This window comes from Echinops telfairi, unplaced genomic scaffold (genome assembly GCF_000313985.2).
Source record: "Echinops telfairi isolate 266 unplaced genomic scaffold, ASM31398v2 ScPeMD7_5868;HRSCAF=6743_0, whole genome shotgun sequence".
NCBI classification, from domain to species: domain Eukaryota; kingdom Metazoa; phylum Chordata; class Mammalia; order Afrosoricida; family Tenrecidae; genus Echinops; species Echinops telfairi.
Genome location: NW_022109767.1, coordinates 15,076,958 through 15,101,015, shown reverse-complemented (window position 1 = coordinate 15,101,015; position 24,058 = coordinate 15,076,958). Strand labels below are relative to the sequence as shown.

At 35.8% G+C, this 24,058-nt stretch overlaps 1 protein-coding gene and 1 non-coding gene across 2 annotated transcripts in view; both read right to left on the bottom strand.

Annotated features, from left to right (window-relative positions):
• Positions 1-24,058, bottom strand: part of FSTL5 (follistatin like 5) — a gene marked incomplete at its 3' end in the record, with an annotated part of 780,165 nt that overhangs the window by 289,209 nt on the left and 466,898 nt on the right. The window lies entirely within an intron of this gene.
• LOC115871479 lies at positions 18,435-18,625 on the bottom strand. Its single transcript, XR_004047326.1, has one exon. It is a non-coding gene; the product is annotated as a U2 spliceosomal RNA (small nuclear RNA).

Sequence of the window (24,058 nt, the reverse complement as noted above, 5' to 3'; positions counted from 1 at the left end):
TGTTTTGAGAATGATGAGGGCAATGAATGTACAAATGCGCTTTACACAATTGATGTGTGTATGGATTGTGATAAGACTTGTATGAGCCCCTAATAAAATGATTAAAAAAAATAAATTTAAAAAAAGTGCAAATCTTCAAAGACCTAGCTTCAGAAGTTATGTAGTATCATTAAAAAACAAAACAAAACTTTTTATTGTGAGTTGGATGAATATTTACAAAGCATCTAATTTTACATTCAATAATTTGAATACCTTCTGTTTCATGTATGTAATTAAAATCCCACAATGCCACATCACTTACTTTCCTACCAGTGTTTTCTATTTGTTACCAGGAGGTGGCTCAAAATTTCAAGCCTTTCATCTCTTTTCCACTTACAAAAATGAGTTTAGAATAGGGGCAGAATTCAGACCAGAGGAGGAGAAGAAGGTTTGAAAGGAACAAGCGATTTCATTCAGAAAGTACTGTGGTGTGAAACGGCATAGGTCTCCCACTCATCTGAGAACTCCACAGAAAGAAGGGCCAGGGTTTGAGGCTCACTAACGGCAGGCCTTTCATCTTTGAATGGCTTTCCAGGAAGTCTTCTGCTATTGCCTAGCTGGCTGTAGCATACCTCCCCTTTCCAGGTATGGGCACCCCTACACCCCAGAAATCTTGCTGTGCCCTTGTCTCCAGGTTTCAAAAACCAAGGAACAATTCAGAGATTGCAGGGCTAGTGTGAACATCTTGTATTTCCCTGCCCACTTCCTTTCATTATTTCCATCTATTCCATTGATGAAGAAATGTATTTTATCTGCCTTTCACCTTTCTTTGTGCTTGGGAGGCATGAGGAAAGCGCACTTCCACCTTCAGTTTGTATGAGAATCCCTTACATTGTCACCCTTTCCCCTTGTTTCTGTCTGGGTAAAAACATTCCTCTTTTCTTCCTAAGCCTTTTGAACTCTGTCCTTGGGTAGATACTGTCCACTTAATCATAAATGATTGATTATTCTCAGGTGTGCATACCTCCGGAGCGTACCTCTAATTTTTATATATATATATATATATTTAATTAATTTGGAATTAATACATATCTCACATCATTCCATAGTCCGATAAATGATTGCTTATTCTCAGGTGTGCATACCTCCGGAGCATACCTCTAATTTATATATATATATATAATTAATTTGGAATTAATACATATCTCACATCATTCCATAGTCCGATCATGTACAGCAGAATTGTACATTTGCTACCACAATCAGTGTCCAAGCATTCCTTCTACATGGGCTCCTTGACATCATCTCCCTTCACCCCGCCCTCACCACTGTATCCCTCTCCCACTGAAACCATTATTCCACTTGGTATCTCTACAGGTTCATCAGTCCTGGGTTTCACAGACCCCACAATGAAAAAAACATACCTTCAAGGCGGTGACCCAAATGACCTACAGCTCTGAGGTACACCCTAATACGTACCGACAAGAACAAACAAAACAACACAAGCCAAAACTACAGAAAAATTTGGAAACTAGATCAGGTCCAGCATTTTTAACAAATTGTGTTAGTCAGAGACAAGTCATATTCAAGAGAAAATTCAAGAGCCAGCTCGTATTCAAGAGGAAATTAAATGGATCTCCTGTATTTCAGGGATGATTGGCATAGAAATCATGGCAAATTTTTTACATTACTCAAGAACACCTTATGGTTTCTCATCCATAAAAATATTAGTATATGCTAAAAATTATGCAGTATTTCCCTTTTATAGGGCACCTATGTTGGGGGTAAATTAATAGAAAAATAATGTAATTATTGTGATGATACAGTAAATATTATGTTTCTTTTATTGTCTTATATAAATTCATATTGCTAGAGCCAAGAATACTACTCTTTGTGTATTCTTCTTCAACCAAGCAGCCTTCTCAATTTTAATGCTTTTTCATTGTAATCTGAGGTTTTCTAGTTATACAATTGCATCATTTGCAAATAATAATTGCCTTCTTCTAAGCGTGTTTCTTACTGATTTTAATAGTTTTATGATGGTTAGTTAATTTGAAAATAAGCAAATATCTTGGAGTCATCCATTAGTTCATCTCATGCAGCACTGGGCATCCTTGGTAAGTATTTATACCACATACACAACTACATGACTTAGTGAACACTACATCCATTTAAATATTTTATATGCTAAGCCTACGGAAATAGGGAAAAGCAATTATGAGTAAAATAGAGTAATAATTTTTATTTGAGAAAATCCTCTTAACTCTCAGAAATATAAGAAATGACTTCCTTTTACAATGCATAAGAAGCTCTTTTTTTCCTTCATCAGTAGGTGATTTTTCTTTTGCTTTGTTATGTACAAACCATCTCAAGTTCCTAATGCTGACCATTCTAGGATAGTAAGCACCAGAAATATGTGGTCAAGGGGCACACGTTATAAGTTTTGTCACGTGAGTATAAAATTCGTATTTGATTATATATTATACATAAGGCAAAAAAGTCAAACATTATAAAAGATATCAACAGCAATCATAATTTAATTAGCTGTTACAATAATTTTGATATACATTTCTTTAAGAAAATATATTATCAAATCTCACCTGTTCTGCCTTACATTATTTCATGTGACAACCAGAAAATCTAATACTACATATGGTATGTGGATTACATCACAGCTCTGTTCCATATCACTCTTACAAAGGATCATTTTGAACTAAGTTGAAATCAGTTCAAAACCAGTAAAATTATGTAATCAAGTAAAAGTTAAAAATTGAAAGACACAAGAGAATGAACGTGTTGGAGCCCAAGTGGGTTAAGCATTGGGCTGTTAACCCCATAGGTGCTGGTTCCAGCTGTCTCTGCGGTAGAAGTGTCAGCCTTGGGACAGCACTGCTCTATTCCAGAGGGCAGCTGTGACTTGGACTTGACTCTTTCAGAGTGAGATTGTTTTTGTTGTTGTTAAGTGAATGTTTGGAAGAGAGTAGAAAATAAAAGAAAGAGAGCCAAAAGAAGAGACAGAATAATTTGATGAACCAGTTGTTAAGTTTTAAAGAATAATAATTTAAAAAGTAAGTTTCTTCAGAAAAGAAAGATAAATAAGAAACTTGGATTCTAGTACTGGTCCTGGCTTAAACTAGTTAAATAAACTTTGTGTATCACTAAGTACCTGGAGACATGATGCCTTTAATTTTAAATAAGTGAAGTATAGTTTCTCTCACCCTTTTCAGCTCTAAAATTTTAAGACCAATTCACAAAAAATAAAAATTAACACAATTTTTCGTTTTAAAGTATACATAAAAGGAAATGGACATTTAACATTAACTACTTAGTACCAGTCACATGGAATAATAAAATATTTGTTTGTTTTTTTTTTCCAGTTTAAAGACTAAACAAAAATAGACTATGTCCTTTATCCCTCAGCTCCCAACTCCCACCTCTAGAAGTCATGAGAGCCTTATATAATGAAACGTTCATCAACAGGGTTAAAAATATAAAATTAATCTTCTAGCCTGGAGTATAAGATACCTGGGAGAGTAAGATTTCTTTGTCTTCTCAGCCAAATGAAGCATTTGAGGCATGCATTTCATTAAGCAGATAGACCACCCAAGTGGACACACTTGGCCAGAGGGACACAGCAAAAAGGTAGGATCCATGTTCCCCAACCGTGATGCCAGGGAGCATGACAGTTTCACTGAGATAGTTTCCTGGCCCCAAGAAGAACATGCATAGAAGAGTTGTCATCTGGCCAGAAAAGTTTTGTGCTATGGCGGCTGTTAAGATCTGATGTATGATCTGCATCTTATTGTATACAATAAAAGCCAGTTTCCTGTGTTCAGGCTCTGAACAGAGTTTGTGATATTCAGGAAGCACTCCATATAAATGACTAGTTCTTTCTTCCTAATTACTTCCATACTATCTAGAATTGGGGGATACCTTGAGGGTAAATTGAAGCCCATCTCAGCATGGACTGCTATCCAAAAAGTTGTTACTTCAAAACCACCAGGTATCTGCTCATCAGGAGTGATGAATTTATCTGCACCAGTAAAGATTTAGAGTCTCTAAAAACCCTACATCAAACCCAAAATCACTGTCATTGAGCTGATTCTGACTTACAGGAATCCTGTAAGTCTCCAGGAGGGTCACTAGGAATTGCAATTGCCTCAGTGGCATGGCTTTGTTTTCTGGGATTTGCAACAAATAACAGATGGCTGGGTTGCACCTCTTATTTGGCAAAGCCAAGCAGAGTCTGACAGTATTGTCACTCAACAAATATATAAATATATGTCAACTTGTACATTAACATACTTGTATTTTTAAAATGCATATAGCATGCTATGAAGAACAAAATTAATAAGAATGAACTCTTTCTACTTGAAGCACATGTTACAAGCAATTAACAAAGATGAAGTTTAAGCCTTAATTTGCTTTTCCATGTTTTCATTTATAGTTTCCCCAAGAATAACGTTGAGTCTAAACTAATGACCCCTGCAGTAGCAGATTATGGCTATCTGGAATAAGAATGAATTGGGTTTGCATTCATTTAATGTTTCTCTTAGAATGTAATTTAAAAGCAATCACCTATTAAACCCACACAGAGCATTTTTCAGTCTAGCCAGTGTTTCAAATTTAATGAGTATTGCATCATATGCATAATTTGAAGCATCTTGTTGCACCAAAGCATCAACAAGGAAAAAACATGTTCTTTATGGAACACTATTTTTCTCTATGACTTCAATTTCCATTCTTATGAGTGACAGAGATCCTTATAATCATCATTTGGATGAATAGTTTGCATGTTCTTAACTAATTCCTTGAAGGTCACTCTCACTTAGAAAAAAATATATATATATTTTTAAACATTTTATTAGGGGCTCATACAACTGTTATCGCAATCCATACACACGAAAAAAATATTTTATACACACATATATGTGAAAACATTTGCCCAAAGAAACTTTCAGAAATAATACTCACGCTAAAGATTTTCCCCCTAAGTTTCTTAATAAAACTTTATTAATTCTTCATTATAAAATTATACTGGAAGAAAACAGTAAATGATAATGTTTTCATACGTATAAAATCAATTCAACATATAGATAAAATAGATGAGAATTTTAGGAAAAATATGACTATTTGTAGTTTCAAAATGACTATTCATGATTACAAATAAATCTGTTGTAAGCAAACTCGCTATATTGTATTTCTTATTCAAAATACATTTTTTTCGTAAGTCATGTGCTTGGAGAACTACTAACGACTTAAATAATTACTAAACCATTCAGATATAAGACTTAAACTGTGCTTCACTTCTCTGTATATGAAATAACATAAGCTGCTAGGAAAAAGTTCAGAAATGACTTCACTTATGTTTTGATGCTTGGCATATGGCATGTGTTAGTCTGGGTAAACTGGAGAAACAAATTCATAGACATTCATATGACTACAAGAAAGAACTTCATAGGCAAGAGCAGTTGAATACTGAGAAAACATCCCAGCCAGTCCAGATCAAGTTCATAAGTCTGATATTAGCTCATATGTCCAATACCAATCTATAAATTCCTCTTCAGACTCATGCAGCACATGCAATGATGCAATCACAGGCCAGTGGGTGAAAAGTCTTGTGGATCCAGTGGCAGTTTAAGCATGGCCGGGGCCTCACGTGCCATCAGCCTGTGTTCATGTGACTTGTCAACAAAAATATCTAGCAAGGACTGAGCATGTGTTCTGCCTCCAAGGAGCTATTTATTTCCTTAGCGCCTCCGATGGAGATCCTCAGGCTGCTACCTGACTGACAGGGGAACCCCACCCCTTCACTCCTAATTCTCAAAATGACAACAGATTATGTAACTACCGCATGGCATAAAAGTAGTCACTTTGAATGGTATTAAATAAGTTAAATGTTATATATTAGTTATCTAAATAGGGATATGCTAATATTCACAATTATGATGATTATTCAAATCATACTGTATTTTGTAATTATTTAGGACATCTTTAAATACATTTTATAAGGGCCAAAATATGCACTCTGGAATTGATTGTACTGCTGGAGTCCCTGAAAAATTGGGTATGACACTTTGGTACTTAAAAATATTGATCGTCTTCCTTGATTTATAAATTAAAATATAAACTGCATTCTGTAGTTGGAATAAATTGTTCCGTGACACTCAGGATACAAGCAAAACCACCTTAAAACTTTAAAGTCCTGAATCAACTTAAAATTGAAAGATGCCTCTTTTGGTGGAAAGTTTAACAGGGAGCTTCTGTGGTAGTCTCAGGGAAGCTGACTTTGACAGAAGTTCTCATCTTTCAGTCTCAGGAATGATACTGAAGCCTTTCAGTACACTCCCAGAAACAGTGACTTACTGATGATCATTTACCTGGCTGGCTATACAATAGTTCATGAATAAAGATTGCCAGCCCAGGTTACCAATTTAGAGTGGGACTCAAGATCATATAACGTATGTACTTCTTTCTTGTGACAATCTACACACCCCCTCATGCCCCGACTTCCATAAAAGAAACAGAAACAAACAGAAACATTATCAGCATGTCAATCCTAACACATAGTGGCACTACAGATCACAGCAGATGTCCTCCCCTATGCTTTCAGGGACAGTAAATCTTCAGGGAAGCAGACTGCCCTATCTTCCTCCTGGGGAATAGTTGGTGGGTTCAAATCGCCAGTTAGCTGCCCAGTGCTTTGGATGATCCTTATTAACAATAACTGGGATATAACCAACTTCAAAGTTAGAAACACCCACATTCTCCAGGTCATGTAGCCACTTTCTCCTGATTGACTTCAGCTCTCCCACCACTTTGGCACTACATTTGGTCTTTGGCACTGCATTGCAATTCAGGCTTCCAGCAGAAGGATTCAAAACCACACAGGAGGATCGGTGACTTTCCTTGAAGCAAAAAGACTAAACTTCTTCTCTTTATAATTTATATTGTTTGCTTTTCTCTCAGGTGTATATCTCTCTAACAATAACCTTTTTTAGAAGTTACATTTTGGAAAACAGATTCTTCTCATCGTTATTCTATTTTCTAGACATGAAATTGATTTTGAAAGATCTCAGTCTCAATGACACTAAATATCTTATAGAGAAATGATCCACTATTTTAATACTTCATGATAAATCTATAAGACAGGCATATGGATTTAGCATCAACCATGTTATAGCATCAAGTAAGCTAATTTCTCAATTACTCACTGCATCATTGAAACATCTAATGAATATTATTAGCAGGCTCATATTTACATGCCCCTCATAATTTTTCCTTATTTGAACTTGGAAATACATTATTGCCTTTACATATTAAAATCAGAAACAGTTTCAGAGCAATGAAACTCTTCTTTTTAATCTAATACCTCATTTTTATATTATATCTCTTTCCACAAAACTTAACATACTAAAAAAAGTACTTTGGAATTTCTGAAACACATTCTTAAATGACTCCTAGCGCATGTCATAGTTCTTGCAAACTTACATATAGTTACTTTCCAACAAAACACAGTCGATGATTTCTAAAGAGTGCTTTTTTTTGGTGTTTTTTTGAAAAGGGAAATTTTTTAAAATGTTTAATTAGTTAGGTACCAAGATAATTTTGAGCTAAGTTTATTGATTCATTGCACATTGATAATCACTTAAGTAGTTTGAAGGTTAAATTCAACAGCCAATGCTAGCCTCTTTTTAAAAACTCTGCTTTCTAAAGAAGCTTTTAGCAATGTCACACATCGATTTCCTACCCCATAGTTTCTTTCTCTGGATCAAGTCCATATTTTGTCCCTCATCATGAACTACCAGATGCACAATTATTTATTTGTTTCCTTTTTTTCCCCTATTAATTCTTCAAATTCAGACTTATTTATTTTTGAAACAGTCATAATTTTCTTGCAAAGGCATTCCATAAACTCCAACTGGGATTACGCAACCGTGTGCTGAATTTCTGAAAGCTATTATAATATGCATAGCATTATATTAAAATTATATCATACATTTAAAATGATCTCTCCCAATAGATTACACACTTATCAGTTACAAGGCTAGCATTTTCTTTCTATTTGCAATTCCAGTTCTATGTTTATTAATATATTTATGTATAAATACCTAATCAACATTTGTAAGGCTATCGCTGCTGTTGTTAGGTGCCATTGAGCCAGTTCCAACTCACAGGCCCCGTGTCCCACAGAAGGACCTTTTCTCAGCCCTGTGCCATCTCACCGTTATTCCCAAGCTTGAGCCCGCTGTTGCATCACTGCCTCAATCCATCTTGCTTAGCACCTTCCTCGTTCTCACTGCCCTTCTACTTTACCAAACATGTGTCCTTATCATGACGCTGGTCTATCCTTACAATATGTCCAAATATTAAGACAAAGTCTCACCACCTTTGCTTCTAAAGAGTATTCTGATTGAACTTCTTCCAAGCCAGATCGGTTTGTACTTTTCATGGTACTTCCAATATTCTTCAGCACCGCAATTCCGATGCATTGATTCTCCTTCAGTCTTCCTCATTCAATGTTCAATTTTCTAACGCATCTACCATGGTGGCGTCAGACGCACCTGAGTCCTCAAAATAACATCCTTGCTCTCCAAAATTCTGAAGAGGTCTTATGCAGCAGATTTGCCTAATGCAGCTCACCTTTTGGTATCTGATTGCTGCTTCCATGAAAGTTGGTTGTGGGGCCAAGAAAGACAAAATCCTTGACACTTCAGCCTTCTCTCCATTTATCATGTTAGCTCTTGGTTCAGTTGTAAGGATTTTGGTTTTCTTTACACTGAATTGTAATTCATACTGACAGCAGCTGCAATTCTTGACTTTCATCAGCAATTATCTCAAATCCTCCTCACTTTCAGCAAGTAAGGTTTTGTTCTGTATATTTCAGGGTAATAAGCCTTCCTCCAATCCCTATCCCACATTCTTCTTTGTATAAGCCAGCTTCTCTGATGATTTGCACAGCAAGCAGACTGAATAAGTCCAGTGAGAGAAAACCATCTTGTCATCTATCTTTCTTGACATGAAATCATTCAGTATTCCTTTGCTGTTTTCACAACTCTCCTTTGATCCATGCACAAGTTTTGAATAACCACAACGAAGTGTTCTGCAGTTTCCATTCTTCTACGGTTAGCCATAGTTTGTTCTGATCCACACAGTCAAATGCCTTTACACAGTCAATAAAACACAAATAAACATCTTTCTGGGATTTTCTGCTTACAAATTCAGTAAATAGACAATACATGTTCAAGTAAAAATATTCATGATGAGATAAAACTTTATGTGAGGAGAAATTAGTGTTTATTAAGAAATGGAAATTTTTTATTAGTTATTAATTTTGTTATAAGATGGGAAAAACTTGTGGAGAGCATTAGTTTCATTTATAGGAAACTTATTAAAGGTCCTTTGTATTTGGAGGAAAAAGGTGTATGCTTTAAGTTGACCTATGCTCCACCTGAAGTCGGACTGCGAACAAGGTCAACACTTCAAAACCACCAACGAACCACTCTTCGGAAGAAAGACTGGGCTTTACACTCCTCTGAAGGGTTACCGTCTCTGAAAGTCACAAGGCAGTTCTACTCTGTCCTGTGCTGTAGGTTCGGTATGGATCAGCACCGATTGATGGCAGCGAGTTTTGGGTTTATGCTCAACTTGGAAAGGAGAACACTGAACAGTATCAGGAAGCCATTGTGTTTTGACTTAAAGTTGCAAGCCTGCTTGCCTGCTTTGTGATTTCGGTCATGTCTTCTCCTTGAACTCTGGTTTCTCTCTGTCGGGCTGTCCTTGCTGACTCAGAGGGGCCCTATGCAGATGCGCCTAGACTGCAGATATTTATGGGAGCAGTCAGTTCATCCCTCTCCCATGGAGATACTGATGGCTGTAAAGGGTTGGCCTTTTGGCTAACTCCCAACTACACCAGGTCTCTGAATCCATAATACCAAGGATCATACTTATGTTGCCAGTCTTCATTATAAAATAAATTTAAATTACTTAATGTAATGAAAACAGGAATGACAATGATACTGTGATCAAAATAAAATGATATGAATCTTTGACCTCATGTCGGTGAGTTAAGTTCAGATTGGAATTACACAAGAAGTGTAAGGGAAGAAAACATTAATTATTTCACAAGCACACTTACCTGCCAAAATCTATATTAATATTAAGTAAATAAAGAAATTTACCTAACTAAAAATCTATTATATAGCTCATACTAAATATAAGAAAATCACAGAAAGCACCTTTGGGGTTTTTAGATAGTCATGAAACCAATAATTATTTAATTGTAAAGATAAGGAAAATATGATGATTATTATATTTATCCTATATTATAAAATGAATTATTGAATGCTATAGATGGGAAGAAAAAAGAACAGAGCAGATGATTATTTAAAAATTTTGGGGGAAAGCTATATGTAAAAAAAAATCACTCACTTTTCCAATGCTGCAGATTTAAGTGGTGCTAGAAAGAAAACTGTAAACGAGATGTACAATTGTCAATCTCGTACTTTGTCTGACAAGATCATTCTGACCTAAAGAGGTGATAAGAAGGACTGAAGGATACACTAGGAAAACCTCCGCAGGATGGACGGACCCACGGCTGTGACCACGGGCTCAAACGTAAGCCCAATGGGGAAGACGGGGCATGGTTTGTGCTGCAGTACACAGGATGGGGCAGGATGGGCTTGATGACCAGAGGATTTGTCTTCAACATTTGATTATTTTAGCATAATTCTTTTAATAAATGCAGCAAGAGAAAAATGGATATAATCCAACATTCTTTATGATTAAAAGCAAAACAAATGAAAACAAATAAACCCTTATCCAACAAGCTACCCTAGAAGAGATTTTCTTCAATCTGGAAAAGAGCATTTATAAAAATAAATAAATAAATGAGTAGGATTATGATCATGCTGAATAGTGAAAGACTGGATATTATTCTCCTCAGACCAGGAGCAAGGACACTCACCCTTTGACACTTTGATAGTATACTAATATTTTTAATCTGGAAAATTATAAAACAAAACCAAATTATGCAGAATAGAATTTCAAAGCAAATTCTACCAAATATATATATATATATATATAGCCAATAAGCATATTAAAAGATACTCAGCATAATTAACAATTGTTTTATCTACAGATTCTGGGTCTGTCCACACATGTAACCATGTGAGTCAATTTATTTTTGTTAGGTGCCTTCAAATTGGTTTCAGCTCACAGTGACCCTATTTACAACAGAATGAGACATAGCCTGGTCCTGTACCAGACTCACAATTGTTGTTATGTCTAAACTCAATGTTTCAGCCACTGTCTCAATCTGTCTCATCTCAGGTCTTCCTCATTTGACCTTTCTCAGACACGATGGCCTCACATAGCACCTACACATTGTAATGCAACAGATAAGTGATCCAGGAGCAAAGGACTGGAAATATCAAAGTGACTTTCATGATTTGGAAAAGCGCTACCCTTCTGGCTGACTTATTTTAAGTAATGTATAATTGCACAGTGTATGATAAAGTCTTCTGTTAGGGAAATACAGAAATACAGAAACTTATTTTACACATATACTTGCTATGAGGAGTTACTTGGCATTCCACAATTGATATGTGGCAATCTGAAAGAGTGTTTCCCAAAGCGTGTTCAGTGGAAGCAGTTATCAATGAGAAGGGCCTTCCTGATTAAATAATTTCAAGAAATTCTGATTAATATAATGACAGTTGTGCTTCTTCACTGTGTGATTTTATTTTGAAAAATTCATATTCAACTTGACTTTTAAAGGTGTGATGTGATACATTTCTCAAGGCTTTTTGACCAAAAAATCTTCTACCTCAAAACACATTTATATTACAAAATAATGCATGACTTATTTTTAATATTTTTAAGTGAACTGTATCTGAAATGGCACAAAAACAGCAGTAACATATTGATCAACAGCATATGGATTCAATACCACACCTCTCTATATATAGCGCCACATATATTTAGAGTTTTTCATTATGCTGTATAATTTTTGATAAGGTATTTTATTTTATATTTTATCCTAACATCACAAGTTAGGTAAGTTATCATGTAAACACATCTTCATTTTTGGTTGGATAATATATTTCTACTATATCATGTGCCTCCTAGTGGTAAGATTTGGATTGCTTTGTGTGAAATTATTTATCAAAGAGTTTGCATTTCAGCATATTGACATTTAATTTCAGATCTTTCTCCTTGAATATACTCATATATGACCACATGAATAGCCATTCTCTCATCAAAATTGTTGCCATTTTTAAAACTTAAAAAAAGACACTTTTAAGTATTTTTTTAAACCTCATGACTTTTCGTTGTCTTTCTCAGTTTACAAGGAAGCCTATGTATGTATCTTTTTCTGTTTTTTCATCATTTACATTCCTTCATTATAAAACTGTCTCCTTTCACAAACCATTCTTTGGGCCAAGCTGTTTCAGGAGCTTCCCATCCAAATGGACAGCACTGAAGGCATGCAGAAACTCATTAAAGAGTGTAGAAACTCCTGACAAAGAAAATGCAGATCAGAACCTTAAATTCTTACTGATTTTACTCGATTCAGGCTGCACATAGAGCATTGAGTTCTGAGCCCGATTTTGTTATTTTGTTCTCAATTAAACTACACTCCATTTCACATAATTCGACATTCCTTTTCTATTTATTGTGTATATGTAAAGCACTTCATAAACAATGTGGGCTAGTCTAAGTAATAAAAAATAAAAAGAAGAAAAATTGGATTCAGATCCCCAAGCCGTTACTAAATCTTCTAATCCACTGGGATTTGCTGTTCTGTCGGCTTCACCCTTGTTCCCTGCTTGCACTCTGCCACTGCTATCGGCTTAGTGCTCTGGAAATCCCAATGTCACCTTTACAGAGTAACCAGAAATAAAGTAACACAGAAAAACAATCAACTCTAATTAAAAATACTTGTTTCAGATAAAAGATATCATTTCTGCACAGGGAAACTACGTTTGCTCTGTCAGTGATGAAGTAAACACATGCATTTTGCTTTTAGGAGCTGAATTTCAATTGAAAAGGGTTTTAATGCAAAAGAACCAGTGGTTGATTTTCTTACTATTAATTAAATGTAACACAAAACATGCTAGCCAAGAGCTGAATTTGGACCCGTAGTAATTTTAGAGGACACAGTGGAAGTGTCCCATAGCGTGTCCAAGTCTGTCAACATTGCTGGAAGTAGGCTGCCACATCACTCTCCTGAGGACCATCCAGTAGGTTGGATCCACTGGCGTCAGCTAGCTTTAAACACTGCTCTCAGGCCCCTCAGATTACATATATAGACTGGTCGTTGTCATGTCAATCCTAATATGATGTTTTATTGTTGTCATTCAAGTTTAAAGCCAATCTAAAAAAAAGTAAGTTTAAAATATTCATTAACTTGAAAGCATCACTCTTTGGTTGTTAGAAAGAGTATCTGAACAACGAGTATTTTCTAATCAAACTACTAGAGTGAGAGTTTATTTTTCGTTATAAGGCGAAAAGGGGATGATGATCATGATAGAAAAGCGAAAGGATAAACTTAGAAATTGAATATAAAATAAACAAAAATATAAATAAAAAGGAAACCTACATTTCTTAACCACTGACTATCAATTTGCTTTTATTTATATTTTTAACATAGTGCAGAGCGGATAACAAGGATAATACTGCTGCTGGTAGGTACAGACCACACCACCACAAGTGGCATGGTACAGCAGCCCCAGCTGTTGCTATTTGCTGCTGTTATTGTTGTGGTTGATAATGTTGTTGATAGTGATGATGACATATCCTCTGTGGGGAAAACAATGACCAACATTTGCTCCCAAGGAGCCAAAGGTGATTTTGAATCATCACACTTTTGGCGCGCAGCCAAGAACTTAACCAGATGAACTATTGATTCATACGAAGCTGATTATTTCATACACAAAATGGATCTGCCATTATTTCACTTACAAAAAAGCAATGTCATAGATCTGAAATCAAAATAGTCGTATACCAAGTACAACATTTGATACTACTCGGTAGTTTTCTTCTTAATACAATACTCTTTTCACGTTGCTTCCTAAATGTCAGTTTGCTTAGTTTGCATGCATCCAACCTAGCAGAATAAGTTTTCTCAATCTCTCTGCTTGATATTTATTGTCTTCCTGACAACTCTGAGCAAACCAACTGACCCATCAAAATATTCATTTGAGCTCTTGCACTTCTTCCCTAACTCCTACTCCGTGTAAAACTGTCTTCTGTGAATCTATAGTTTCCAATTTCTATGCACAATGCCAGTATCTCCTTTAGATACTTCAATGTACTCAGGTGCCCTCTCAACATCTCTACGTGGATGTCTACAGGATCCAAATTGTAACATAAAGCAAACCAACTCCCCCCTTCATTTCCATTATGCTAAGCAGCAACAATTGCATTTTATGCATGTCTTCAGATGAAATTAATTGCATTATTTTATACCTGATTATGATGGATCTAACCATGGAATAAAACGATACTTTGTCAGTGGACCTTCCTCTTGATCCAATCTGAATTTGCTTGTACCTCAAGTATTTCTTGGTTGTTTCACCACAGAAAATTCTCCTCTGTCTTTTAAAATAGTGACGGGGGTCTTTTCTTTCTTATTCCTTATTTGTATACTTATCTTTATATTATTATTTTCCTCTTGATGCTTTGTTTTTATTTTTATGGTTTCTGTTGGGTGTCCTAGTTCGTGAAGCACAGGAGTGGGTGCATAGAGACAATACCTGATGCAATGGTTTATTGTTGGTATGGAGAGGGGTGAGGCGGGGCTAGGGAAGATGAGGGGATTGGGAAGCAGACAATAAATGCAAGAGGTGGGGAGGAAGCATTAGAACTGATGGTGATTTTGTATATACAATTATTTTTAAAAGCAATTTAACCATGGAAGTGTATGATACGTGCATACTATATTAAGAAAACTACAAAAAAAACCCACCCAAAACCAAAAAGGAGCTCTTTACTCCCATAAAGAGGGTGAGAGGGACCAGAGTTCAACCTGGTGGCCAAGAATGAATGAAACATACTGGCACATGAAGCAGCAAACCAATAGTGAGGTCTGCAGGGCCGGCCCCAATCCCAGCTACATGGACTTCCTACCCTGACTGCATTGCCCCAGAAGAACGCACTACAGAGGGCAGCACTGAAGCTAGTACTCAGGGAGAGGGGTGTGTCTGATCAGAGCACACAGGAGGGAAGAGAGAGTGGAACACATCCTGGAACAAAGCCCCGAGGATGATGTTCCAGTTCAGAGTAGCTAATGTACAGAGTACCACAGGACCAGCCCAACTATGAGACATGACATCCCTCACTGACCCATAGCACCACGAGGGGCAATCCTACTGACATACTGCAAGCATTGTGCCCAATCTGATCCCACCACACCGGGGCAAAGCACTGAGCTATGTATAAGAGCAGCAAGGGGAGCAAAGCAATGAAGTCCCCGAGGAACACCAAAAATAGACTTTGGGGCCAGGGTGTATCACCCCATCAGACTCAACTGGAAAACACTATAAAGGTCAACAAACAGACCTGGAACTATTTATAGCCTTTTCTTTTTTGTTGTTGTTGTTTTTTGTTTAGCTTTTCTGCTTATGATTGTTTTTGCATGTCCATCTAGATAAGATAGGAGGGATAAACAATCCAGAGGAGAAAATAATGGGACCAATGGATTGGGAGGGACATGGGAGCAGGGGAGGTGGGGGAAAAGAAGGCAGGGTGCCAACAAACTCAAGGACAAGGGAATACGTGGTCTAAAATCGATGGAGAGGAGGGCATAGGATGCCTGGTGGGGTTCGATCAAGTGTAATGCAGCCAAGAGGAATTGATGAAAGTCACATGAAGGTCAAACGTGATAGGACAAGAGGAAAGTAAAAGGAAACAGCAGAAAGAACTAGGAGGCAATGGACATTCATAAAGGTCTAAATACAGGCATGTACATATGTATATGTATTTATATATAACAATAGGGAAATATCTCTATGTACTCATATTTATATGTTAAGTATTAAGGCAGCAAGACAGACATTGGGCCTCCACTCAAGTACTCCCTCGATGTAAGAGCACTTTGAGAGGTCCGACAGTCCCCAGTTTTAAGTGATGTATACACCACCAATCTGGCAAAGCAGGTCTTAAAGGAACCTCAAACTACAGCGACACGGTCCACAGATTGACTGTCCCACAGATAGTGTAGCTTGCAAGTTGATGCAGAGAACTTGCTAAGGCAGCCTGACTCTGGTCAGATCATCAGAGAGCAAGAGACAGAAAGGCAAGGCTCACCTAGCCATTTATCTCATTGCCCTTCAATTAAACTGTGACCTTATTAATTCCACATATGTTTATTGACTAGATTGGCACAATAAACCTACCTGTCACAATAAGCAAATGTGGCGAAGAAAGCTGGTGGTGCCCATCTATAAAGAAATATAGTGTCTGTGGTGTTAAATGCTTAAACATAAATAAGAAGCTATCTAGTTGAGAAGCAACCAAGCCCACATGGAAAAAGCACATCAGCCTGTGTGATCATGAGGTGTCAATGGGATCAGGTATCAGGCTTTAAAGACCCAGAACAAAAAAAACATACCGATGTGAATGAAGGGGGGAAGACAGAGTGGAAACCCAAAGCCCATCTGTAGACAATTGGACATTCCCTCACAGAAGGGTCACAAGGAAGAGAAAAGCCAGTCAGGGTGCAGTGTAGCACCGATGAAACATACAACTTTCCTCTGGTTCTTTAATGATTCCTCTCCCCTCCTCCCCCTGACCCACTATCATGACCCCAATTATACCTTACCAATCTGGCTATTCCAGAGCATGTACATGGGTACAGGTAAGAGCTGGAAACATAGGGAATCCAGGACAGATAAACCCCTCAGGAACAATGTTGAGAGTAGCGATACCAGGAGGGTAAGGGGGAGGTGGGGGGAGAAAGGAGGAACTGATCACAAAATTGATATATAACCCCCTCCCAGGGGTCGAACAAGAGAACAGTGACTGAAAGGAGACAGTGGTTGGTGTAAGACATGAAAAAAAAATTAATAAATTATCAAGGGTTCATGAGAAAGGGAGGGTGGGGAGAGAGGGATGAGTTGATACCAAGGGCTCAAGTAGAAAGAAAATGTTTTTAAAATGACGATGGCCACATATGTACAAATGTGCCTGACACAATGGATGCTGTACAGATTGTGATAAGAGCTGTAAGAAACCCCAACAAAATGATTTAAAAAATTAGTCTGAGAAACTCACAGGGGTTGTTCTAGCTTGCCCTATGGGGTCAATATTAGTAGGCATGGACGTTAATGGCAGTGGGTTTGGTTTTGGAGTTATATATAAAGACATATTTAACTTTCCCACTTTAAATTTATATTTATTTGAAAATCAAATATTTTCTACTGCAATGCAAACCGTGCATTGTATAATTCTAGACTAGTAAATATAAATGATGTATTCCATCATTTTTGACCTGGGGAAAATTCATTCTAAAACATGCATAATTTATATGATTAATTATTGTATAAAACATAATAATCTGTGCTTATTAGTTGATATGTGAATATTATATATTGTACCTATAAATATAAACTAGTATTATTTTGTAATGATGGGCTAGGTCTTATTTCTAAATGATGGTACAATTTTTAAAAAATGCTGACTGCCATTTTACACCACTTTTCTTTAAATCGAGTGGCTCTTGTCTATAATTCAGTAGCTGAAAAAAGAAACGAAGTATTTTCACCATACTCTCAGTTTATTAGCAATTGTTTTAAATTCTTAGAGATATAGACTGTCATATACTGTGTAAGGAATTTATTCAGACTAAGGTCGCTTACTGGTGTATGAACAGCACAAGAGGCAAGTTTGCAGGACTATTATCATTTTTATGTTCCTCATTACACTGTATTGTCTCAAAATTAGTATTCTTTATGTTCCACATCTCTACAATTATGGTACATACTGTACAGTATGTATCTACAAATAAAAACACTTCTAAGCATTAACATCATGGCAGCTATATTTTGCCGATTAAAAATTTAACGGAAGGTAAGCATCATGATAGTCTTTGTTTGTCTTCCCTAAGTCAATGGCAGGGGAGACTTGCATGCTGCTATGGTCTGAGTAGATTTTAGAGGATCTTCCAAAGCATGGAGGAAAGGCTTGGTCATTTACTTCCAAAAATCAGTCAGTGGAGACGCTAAGGATATCATGGCTCAATCTGGCACATGACCTGGGGTAGTACAGCCTCCAGTAGCATTCTGTTTCCTTTACATAGGTCCCCGAAAGAACAACTTTCATATTCACTTAAAATCCAGTATGTATTCAAGTTTTAATTGTAAAGAGAACTATTAAGTTGAAACTCTTTCAAAAAGCTTCGTACCCTGGTGGAAGTCCATGGGTCACCACTGAAAAATGATACTTTTTTTTTTTTTTGGTGCACCATTCCTGGAAGTACTGCAATACCAGGTCGATGTGTGGAGTGGACGGAGCAAGCTCCTATTCCATCTCTCTGCTACAAAAATCCATTTAATATATTGTTCTCGGATAGAGGACATATCAGATATTAAACTGATAAGAACAGATACTACACTTGATCTTAGCCAAAAGGCCGAGAAGCGATGAAAAATGATACTTTTATAAACTTTCAATAATAATGAAATAATTTAAAACATTAATAATTCAAATGGTAAAAATAAAACTGTCCTGTTCGGGTTGACGTAGGAAGAGGGCATTCTGGCCTCATAATTCAGACTTCCCTTTACTCCTATCAAAAACTCTCAGCTTGTAATGCGTGTGTCCAGGGCTCCTATTTTGAAAAACATGGTCCAACACTTAAGATATAAAAAATATATTGCCAAAAACAATTGAGAGGAAAAGTAAAAGCTATCCTCATATATAGACAAGAAAAAAATCTACTAAAATTATTAGTAGTTATTCAAACATATCCGTTAGCAAAGACTGCACAAAAATAGCCATGGCATTTTAAAATTATTTTACAAAGGGATAGTATAAAGAAACACAATCTAGTATTATTTTACTGTTGAGCCAGAGATCAAAGTAATTTATTTAATGGAGGAAGATAAATGATATATAGTGAATGAAATTATAATTAGAAAGAGATAAGTTACAAATATAAGTTTTACAGATTTTTTAAAAAAGATATCTTTCTCTTTCTTTTCTCTCTCTCTGGCATAATATGCCTGGCTTCTGCTTCCTTGCCTTAAGGATTATGTGGTTATCTGGGATTTGTGCCCAGAAATGTTAATATTACTTTGTTTTCATCCTCTCAATGATGTGAAAACACAGAAGGGGAATTAAATGCAAATGCAAACATTTTCCTTAGCAAAATTATTTTCACTCTTTAAAAACCACTTCCATCTATTTTTTAATGATGAATTCTACTCAATGTTAGCCATTAAGTTTTAATAAATTGACAACATATATTTGACTCTGCGTGAACTGTCATGTCACTTAAGTCTTCCCAGAATATTACTTTCCAGACTATTTTTACTTATAAAATTACTAAATTTTAAATATTTTATTTCCTACTCCACCAATGAATCTCATTTGATGTTTAACTCATAGTCTACATCACTTTTAGTTCACTTATTTTATGTAGTTTTTCCAACCTATAAATATTTCCAGTACCTTTAAGTATTCTGATGTATGTAAATTGCAATGATTTATTTCCTTATAATGGCACTACTCATCTACTTATATGCAGAACTAGTGCCAGGGGCACTGAACTAGCTGCTTCCACATCTATATGATTTCCATTTTAATTATTCTCACAGCCTTTATTTACTTAAATATATTGAATTATATTCTTAGCCAAACTTTTTTAAATGGCATATCTCCAAACACATGATTGGTTGGCTTTCAAACTAAACATACTAAATATCACTAGAATGGAACCATGGAGACAAGTTGCTTCTTTTGGGTTACTCAAATGCCACTGAGACTTCTGGGTCCTGGATGGCTATTGTTCAAACATGCCTGTATTAGTCTGGGTACTTTAGAGAAACAAATCCACAGAAACGCATGTATAAGAGAGTTTTATATAAAGGTTAAGTGCGCATCAAGAAAACATCCCAACCCAGTGCTGCCCAAGCCCACAAGTCCAACATTAACCCATTAACTCATATGTCCAACACCAATCCACAAGGCCCTCCTCCATCTCACAAAACAGACACAATGATGCTGACTGCAGGAGGAAAGCCAAGTCAGTGAATGTGTAAACATCTCAGCGCTGGCAGGGGTTTACACAGGTGCTCCAGCACCGAGGGCTGCATCGGGGTAGATCCAAGTGGCTTCTCCTTGGGGATGTCTTGCAGGAAGTGAGCCTTGCCAGCTAAGCAGGGAACTGCTAAGGCAGCTGCACCCTGGTGCAACCATCACAAAGCAAGAGACCCGAGAACTCGAAAGGCGAAGCTCACCGAGCCATTTATCCCTCCGCCCTTCAATTAAACACACGTGTTTATCAGCCAAGTTGGCACAATAAACTAACTCAATGTCATTATCACAAGTATTCACCTACAGCTGTGTCTATTTTTATAAGTCACATTTACATCTAAAAAGCTATACTGCATTCTAGAACACTTACTATTTTACAAGACCAGAAATCTGCAAGACCAAGCAATAATCTAAAGGGTCAGCCAGATAGTACATTTCTAAAATCAGAATTCATCAGTCACTTTGCCTGATGACTTGATATTTGTAAAGAAATTAGGGAATATATATGTAAATATATTTGTGTGTATATATATACATTTCCAAATGTATAGTTTAGATTTGATTTTAAAAGAAAATATAATCATAGCATCCCTTCCCAATCACTAATATATATATATAGATAAAAATATCTATACCAAAACTAAGACTGATAAAAAATTGATTGACATAGTTTGGGGGGAGTATCTGATAATTATGAAACTTACTGAACTTGATTGAAACAAATCATTAAATGTGGTTATCTTCAATTGAGCTTGACTGAAACGAACAAAAAATGTGTTTTAAGAAGAGGCAAATAATTCTCCTACACTTGATCTTTTAAATAGAAGATCTGTATCTTGAAGAATAATAGGCAGATTGCAACACATTTAGGGCACCCTGAATATTGAAACTTTATTTTCTTTTGCTTTACACTCTGCTGTATTTATCCATTTTTGAAACTGATGCCTAAAAATCAACAACTGGAAAGTTGAGAAAAATGATAATGATTATTTAACCTCATCCTGTGAGAAGGAGTTGCCTAAGTAAATTATATTAATAACTGGATACCTGAAAATTGGGTATGGAAATGTGCACATCAATGTATGCACTATTAATCTGAAATGGAAATTAATCTGTGTATTTATCAAATATATATGTGTATATGAATATGTACATGGGTATGTTTGATATATTTATTGTTGTCCTTGTTAGGTGGCTTTATATTGGTTTCCGACTCATAGAAGTCCTATGTACAACAGAACATAAATTCTCACAAATGTTGCTATAATTGTGCCTATTATTGAAACTATTGTGTGAATACATTTCATTAGGGGCATTACTATTTTGTCTGCTTTTTACTGTACAAAGCATGATAGCCAATGTTTATGAGATGAAGTCCCACCATACTTTCTTCTAAGGCACAGTTTGGCTCTACTTCCACCAAGGAATATTTGCTTGCTCTGGAAGTCCATGTTACTTTCCCCACAACCAAAAGTCAAATGAATAAGTTATTCTTTGGTCTTGCCTATTATCCAATTTTCATATTTAAATGAGGCAACTGAAAATATGATTACCTGCGTCAGGCACACTTTACTCTTCAAAATTACGTCCTTATACTTAAATACTTTAAAGAGGTCTTTTCAACAGATTGGTACATTGTATGTATAGGTATATATAAATACACATGAGAATGATGAGAATAGATGTTTTAAAGTTCTTCCAACCATTAAATATTTTAAATTATTTTTCTAGAATATGATTAGACGGGAGACTAAAGGGACCATTAGTTTATATTAATGAAGGAGGAACAATTTGGAAAAGTAACATGAGAACGGAGGCAAGTATGTAATTAATGTCATTAATTTTACAAAAAAGGCATATCACATTTTATTGTTCTAAATTTAATTGTGCTTTGTAGATAATGCATTTTCTTATAAATTGTCCATATGTAGAAGCCATGAGTAGCAAGCCTATACAGGCACTATTTTAACAACATATATGCAAACTCTATGCTTCCGTGACATATTTTCATGATTCTCACAACATTTCAAAAGGTTTGATAATGGCATTACACAATTTTAGATGGTAGTCTCATGTAAACTCAGATCTTGTAGGTTTTTACAAACCAAAACAATTGCGTGCCTCACACTTTACTGTGATCTTGGACTTATTGTGTGGTTCTGGAACAGAACTTGCAATATATCTGAGGTATAGCAGTACACAAGATGTTGAATTTGTGAATACTATGCTGTGAATGAAAGTAATAAAAATAAAGTGAAAATTAAAAAGATATGAAAAGCTACTATGATTCCAACAAAGTCCCTGGGTATTGCAAATGTCACCCAAATGGTGGGTAGTTCAAGTCCTTAGAAGAAAGACCTAAATATCAACTGTCCCCCAATATGAGCCATTGCCAGTCCTATGGAACACAGTTCTATTGTCACATACACGTGGTTTAAGCAAACCGGACTCGGTATGAAAGAAATTGGTTGGCTGATTTAGCTGGGAGAAACAAGAAATATTTTAATTATACTGGCATTATTGATGACTATGATTTTTAAAAGATATGTTTTATAAATAATAAAATATGCAGACATTTCTTTAATTATAAAATGGTAAATGCGTATTAGTTGAACATAATAATTAAATCACTAATTACGCAGACAAATAGTGCATATGGGCACTGATATCCTCATAATGTTACAGATAAAGGACACAAGTAATTAGCATTGAGGGGACTTTAACCTACCAAGTATCAATCAATTCTCAGATATCAACACACAAAAAAATAACATTTTCTTTTAAATTTAAACTACACCTAAAAAAAAACCATTAAAGTAAAATTCTATGAATTTTGTGTTCTTTTGCATTGCATACATGTTGTACTTTTAAAGCGTTAGGAAAATTAGATATATTTGGTTGTCAAAGGGTTTTACTGTCAAAGTGATTTGGTGACAAGTATATTACTTTTGTACTTGATCAAATGTGAAAAATGGAAATGTTAACTATCTCCTCAGGTGGGCTATCCTGCTGTTATTTGACCTTATGAAGAGTAATTGACAACTGATTTCTTTATATCTGAGAATTGTACGTTTTTGAGAAAAAATGAAGTCTGATATTATTCTTTGGGATCTAATATAAATTGTAACTAGTCTTTCACAAGTAAGGTGCCATATTACCTGTAAAGAGAGACATTATGTGTTAACATACTTCTCATTTGTATTCAACCAGGTATGTTTCTATTGCTAGGAATCCACAGGTAGATCAATCTCAGTAGTTTGGAAAGGGGAATATGTTATCGAAGGGAGAAAAGCTATATATTTTTTCCCCAATGAATACAATTTAGTAATTTACTGAATAACCAATATGCCAAATTGCTGAAGAATCTAGGATTTTACCTGATCTGGTCATTTCACATGGAACGGTTATTATTTGTCTTAATAAAACATATTATTTCTTCTGTTAGAATTATGTGACATCATCTGCTAATGCTCTTAAATCTCTCCCTAGTCAGAAATGGTTCCTGTTTGCTCCTCAAGCCAGAAGAGGAAAATGAAATCAAACAAATTATATATATTAAGAGGTCATTCTGGACAACATGAACAATATGAAGTAGAAAAATGAGGGAACAAGTTATTCAATAAGGAAGAATGCCATTTTTAAAAACCACAGATGAAGTCTCAAATATCCCAAATCTGTAGGGATAGAAAGCACTACATGCAGAAACGGGTGACCAAAAAATGATGCCCCAAAGATATGCAGACTCCAGATTATGAAGATTCTTAAAGCAGAATTATTAATTAGGAGGCTTTTCAATATTCTAGGAGTTAAACTCTGAGGA